This window comes from Triticum dicoccoides, chromosome 7A (assembly GCF_002162155.2).
Source record: "Triticum dicoccoides isolate Atlit2015 ecotype Zavitan chromosome 7A, WEW_v2.0, whole genome shotgun sequence".
NCBI lineage: Eukaryota > Viridiplantae > Streptophyta > Magnoliopsida > Poales > Poaceae > Triticum > Triticum dicoccoides.
Window position 1 is genome coordinate 711,142,952 of NC_041392.1, and position 5,788 is coordinate 711,148,739.

The following is a 5,788-nucleotide window of genomic DNA, read 5'->3' on the forward strand; positions in this document are numbered from 1 at the left end:
AGTGCTAGTGTTTGTTCAACCATCTTCTGTACATTACTGCCATGTATTTTGTTTTCGTGTTTGGTGGATGTAGCATGCTCATTTCGTTGCATTTAGATGCCTACTTGCTGTAAATCGCAGACCGGTGTCATATCTTAAAACGCTTGCCATTTCCAAACCGTAACTCCGATTCCAATGATCTTTATATCGTTTTCAATCGATTTCATCCCCTCTATCCAGTGGCACACTTGGTTTTCCAAGTTGAGGCCAGGTTTATGCATTTCCTGTCATATCTTGCATTTTGCATCCCGCATCGCATCCCGCATAGCATATCGTCATTTCATCATATTGCTTGGTCTTGCCCGTGGTTGATTGTATCCTTGTTGCTTGTTTGTATTGTTGGGTAGAGCCGGGAGACGAGTTCGCTACCGAGGAGCCCGTTGAGTTTGCTTGTGAGGATCCAGTCAACTCTGACAACTGTGCAGGCAAGATGATCATACCCTCGAAATCACTACTATCTTTGCTATGCTAGATTGCTCGCTCTTTTGCTTTGCCACTGCTACGATGCCTACCTTTTGCTTGTCAGCCTCCCAATTGCCATGTTGAACCTCTAACCCACCATTGTCCTAGCAAACCGTTGATTGGCTATGTTACCGCTTTGCTCAGCCCTTCTTATAGCGTTGTTAGTTGCAGGTGAAGATTGGAGCCGTTCCTTGTTGGAACATTTATATTCTTGTTGGGATATCATTATATTGCTATGTTATCTTAATGCATCTATATACTTGGTAAAGGGTGGAAGGCTCGGCCTCTCGCCTAGTGTTTTGTTCCACTCTTGCCGCCCTAGTTTCCGTCATACCGGTGTTATGTTCCCGGATTGTGCGTCCCTTACGCGGTTGGGCTATAATGGGAACCCCTTGATAGTTCGCCTTGATTAAAGCTTTTCCAGCAATGCCCAACATTGGTTTTACCATTTGCCACCTAGCCTCTTTTTCCCTTGGGTTTCCGGAGCCCGAGGGTCATCTTATTTTAGCCCCCACGGGCCAGTGCTCCTCTGAGTGTTGGTCCGAACTAGAGCCCTGTGCAGCGCCACCTCGGGGAAACTCAAGGTTTGGTTTTAGTTGTACGGATTGCTCATCTGAGTGTGCCCTGAGAAAGAGATATGTGCAGCTCCTATCGGGATTTGTCGGCACATTCGGGCGGTGTTGCTGGACTTGTTTTAACCTGTCGAATCATCTTGTTGTACCGAGATACCGAGTCTGATCGGTGTGTCTTGGGTGGAGGTCTATTCCTTCGTTGACCGTGAGAGCTTGTTATGGGCTAAGTTGGGACCCCCCTGCAGGGATTGATCTTTCGAAAGTCGTGCCCGCGGTTATGGGCAGATGGGAATTTGTTAACGTCCGGTTGTAGATCACTTGAACTAAACTTAATTAAAATGAATCAACCGTGTGTGTTACCGTGATGGCCCCTTCTCGGCAGAGTCTGGGAAGTGGACACGGTGTTGGAGTTATGCTTGCGCAGGATGTTCCTTTAGCTTCTCGCTCGTGCTTCGCCTTCTCTTCTCGCTCTCTTTTGCGTATATGTTAGCCACCACATATGCTAGTCGCTTGCTGCCGCTCCACATATATTTGCCTTATCCATTCTCATGAGCTTAAATAGTCTTGATCGCGTGGGTGTGAGATTGCTGAGTCCCTGTGGCTCACAGATACTACAACTCCAGATGCAGGTCCAGGTGATTCTGCTCCAGTTGACGATTACGAGCTCAAGTGGGAGTTCGACGAGGACTCTCAGCGATACTACGTGTCCTTTCCAGATGATCAGTAGTGGTGCCTAGTTGGGGTTATCGATTCAGGACCTTGTCGCATGTTGGGGGTCTTTTCTATTTTGGCACCGTAGTCGGGCCATGAGTGATTTGTTTGATGGATGTTATTTATGTACTCTGATGTGACGTGGCGAGTGTAAGCCAACTATGTTATCTCCCCCTTTTATTATATATTACATGGGATGTTGTAATGATTGCCTGACTTGCGACATTGCTTTCAATGCGGTTATGCCTCTAAGTCGTGCCTCGACACGTGGGAGCTATAGCCGCATCGAGGGCGTTACAAGTTGGTATTCAGAGCCATCCCCGACCTTAGGAGCCCCATTGCTTGATCGTTTTTAGCAGCCGAGTTGTGTCTAGAAAAATTGTTTTGAGTCCTTAGGAATTATATATCGGAGAGCTTAGGAATTCTTTTACTTCCCAGTCTCCTCATCGCTCTGGTAAGGCATCCTGACATAGAGTTTTGACTCTTCTCTTCTCAAATTTCACTAAATTTTTTTTTAGGATCACGCGAGTATCTTGGTTTTGTTCCGATGGTTTTGTGACGAGAACATTGTTCTTGGTGCCTCCTGTCTTTAGGGGTTGTGGCAGTGTCCCGGGGAGTTGAGCTCCAAGGTGTTGTCGTCACAATTTTATCGTTGCAATTCTGGTATACTTGAGATATGTTCGCCGACATCGAAAATCTCTTTTATGCAGTTCGTTGGTGAGATAACCTCGACGCCACCCAGTACTGGGGCAGGAGTTCGGGAGTATCGCCATAACTTGTATAACGGATGCTTTTCGAAGGTTGAGGTAGATGGTTTCCGAAGTTTTCCTGGTTATGTGTTGAAGGATGGATACAGCTGGATGTAGGATTTGCTAGTTTGGGTGAGATATTGTGCTTCCCCTGTATCCCCAACACCTGATTGCATAACCGGAAAGGTTCGGGAGTTTCATAGGTGGGAATTCTAGTAGCTCTAGTTCTTCTTCCACGGATATTGGTTTGAGATTGGGATTTCTTACCGATTATTCGTTCTTGATCCGTACCTTGTTGAATTATTTCTCTTCCTTAATTCTTCGTGGCTTCTCAATTTATGGATATGTGACCATTTGAAGAGGAATGCATTCGTTCATTTTGTTCGGATGTGAAGACTATATGTTGCAATTTTCATTCCGTTGGATTCAGCTTCTATATTGTTGTCTACCAGTGTGCTAATGGTGGTCAACCTGTTCAGGATGGCTCCTCCAACACGCACGACTCCGAATCCTGATCCGCCTCCACCTCCGCCTCCTCCGGAAGCATGGCAAGCTGTGATGGCCGCTACTAATGCAAACACACAGTTGATCATGCAAATTCTCCAAGAGCGCAATCAAGGCAGTCAAGGGAATCAAGGCCATAATCAGCACCACTTTGCTACTCTGAACCAGTTCCTTGCTAATGGCCCAAAGACGTTCAGCGGTTGTGTTGAGGCTACCGATGCTGACGATTGGCTAGTGGATCTGGGCAAGCATTTTGAATGTAGCAACGTCAGGCCTGAAGATTTCGTCAAGTTCGCTTCTTTCCAGCTCAAAGATCAGGCTGCAGAGTGGTTCCAGCAGTACAAGGATTCCAGAGCTGGACGTGTTATCACTTGGGACGATTTCCGTCAAGATTTCCGCGCTCATCACATTCCTCAAAGTGTGGTTGAGAGTAAGCGTCAGGAATTCCGCAATCTGAAGCAAGGCACCTTGTCTGTCTATGACTACAACAAGTTGTTCCAGAAGCTCGCCCGTTTTGCCAAGCAGGATGTTCCTGATGAGAAGAGCATGATCTATCAGTTCAGGGGTGGTCTTCGTGAAGAAATTCAGCTCGCTCTTGTTCTCTTTGAGCCGTTGAGATACGATGAGTTCTACAACATGGCACTGAAGCAAGAGGCTGCTCAGATAAGGTGTGATGCTTCCAGGAAGCGTGCCAGAGATGTTACTCCGTCTTCCTCTACTCAAGTGGTCAAGCAGCAGAAGTTCTGGCTTCCTCCTCCTCCGTTCCGTCAGCCGTATCAGCAGAAGAGCAAAGGTGGCAGTGGTTTCTCCCACCCACCCAACCCAGGCTTTCAGAACAAGTCTTCATCTCAAGCTCCAAGATCGAGTGCTCCGTATCACCGTCCGCTTTCAGAGGTCACGTGCAACAAGTGCCAACAGAAGGGTCACTATGCCAACAAGTGTACCAACCAGAGGCGTCTTCCTCCTCCTCCTCCTGTCAGATCGGCAAGTACAGCTGTGGTCAAGCACAATCCCAAGCACGCCAAGGTCAATATGGTGAATGCAGCTCAGGCAGAGGATTCTTCAGATGTGATCATGGGTAACCTTCCTGTTAATGATATTCCTGCAAAAGTTCTTTTTGACACTGGTGCATCGCATTGTTTCATCTCGAGACCTTTTGCTTCCAAGCATGATTTTGTTACTCAAATGTTGCCGAGACCGTTGTCTATTGACTCTCTGGCCAGCCTCTTGACATCTCGAGTGTGTGTTCCGGATGTTACAATCACTTTGGGCGACTGCAAGTTTCTCTCTTCTCCGGTGGTTCTTGGCAACTCCGATATCGATCTTATTCTCGGGATGGACTGGCTCTCTAAGCATAAAGCTCAGCTTGATTGTGCAGCCAGGCAGATTCAATTGACTCATTCGTCTGAGGATGTAATTGTTTTTGCTGCTCGGGATAATACCATCCGGTTGTTTTCTCTCAATGAGAAGGGTGAATTGGATGCTATTTCGCAGATTCCTGTCGTTTGCGAATATCAAGACGTCTTTCCAGAAGAACTTCCAGGGATGCCTCCAAACCGGCCGGTTGAATTTGTTATTGAACTTGAGCCCGGTACGGAACCTGTGTGCAAACGTCCCTACAAGCTCGGCCCCGAAGAGTTGAAGGAGTTGAAGAAACAACTCGATGAGCAAGAAAGATTGGGTCTCATTCGGCCTAGTACTTCTCCGTGGGGTTGTGGTGTTCTTTTTGTGAAGAAGAAGGATGGATCGAGTCGACTTTGTGTTGATTACCGTCCAGTAAACAAGAAGACCATCAAGAACAAATACCCACTTCCCAACATCAATGAGCTGTTCGAACAACTCAAGGGTGCTCAAGTATTCTCCAAGCTTGATCTCCGTATGGGCTATCATCAGATTCGTATTCATGAGCAAGATATTCCCAAGACGGCGTTCAGGACAAGCTTTGGTTCATATGAATACACCGTCATGTCTTTTGGCCTCGCCAACGCTCCTCCGACGTTCTCTCGCATGATGAACTTCATCTTCAACCCCTACACCAATGAATTCGTTTTGGTCTATCTCGACGACATTCTGGTTTTCTCGAAGAACAAGGAAGATCATGCCAAGCACTTGCGTTTGGTTCTTGACAAGCTCAGGGAACATCAGTTCTACGCCAAGTTCTCCAAGTGTGAATTTTGGCTCGATGAGGTTCTTTATCTTGGTCATATCATCTCTGCCAAGGGCATTTCCATGAATCCTGAGAAGGTGTCCGCAATTGTGAATTGGGAACCTCCTCAGAACGTGAAGCAACTCCGCAGTTTCCTCGGTCTCGCAAGCTATTGCAGAAGATTCGTTGAAAACTTTTCTAAGATCGCCAAGCCTCTCTCAAATCTTCTTCAGAAGCACGTCAAGTACGTTTGGTCTCCGGAGTGTGATATTGCTTTCAACACTTTGAAAGAGAAATTGGTCACTGCTCCAGTTCTGACTCCGCCTGATGAAACCAAGCCGTACGAGGCCTTTTGTGATGCCTCTCTCCAAGGTCTCGGTGCTGTACTGATGCAAGAGAAGAAAGTTGTTGCTTATACCTCTCGCCAGTTGAAACCTAATGAGAAGAACTACCCCACTCATGATCTCGAGTTGGCGGCAGTTGTGCATGCTTTGTTGACTTGGAGACATCTTCTATTGGGAAGGAAAGTGGATATTTTCACTGATCACAAGAGTCTCAAGTACATCTTCACTCAGCCTAATCTCAACCTCAGGCAGACTCGATGG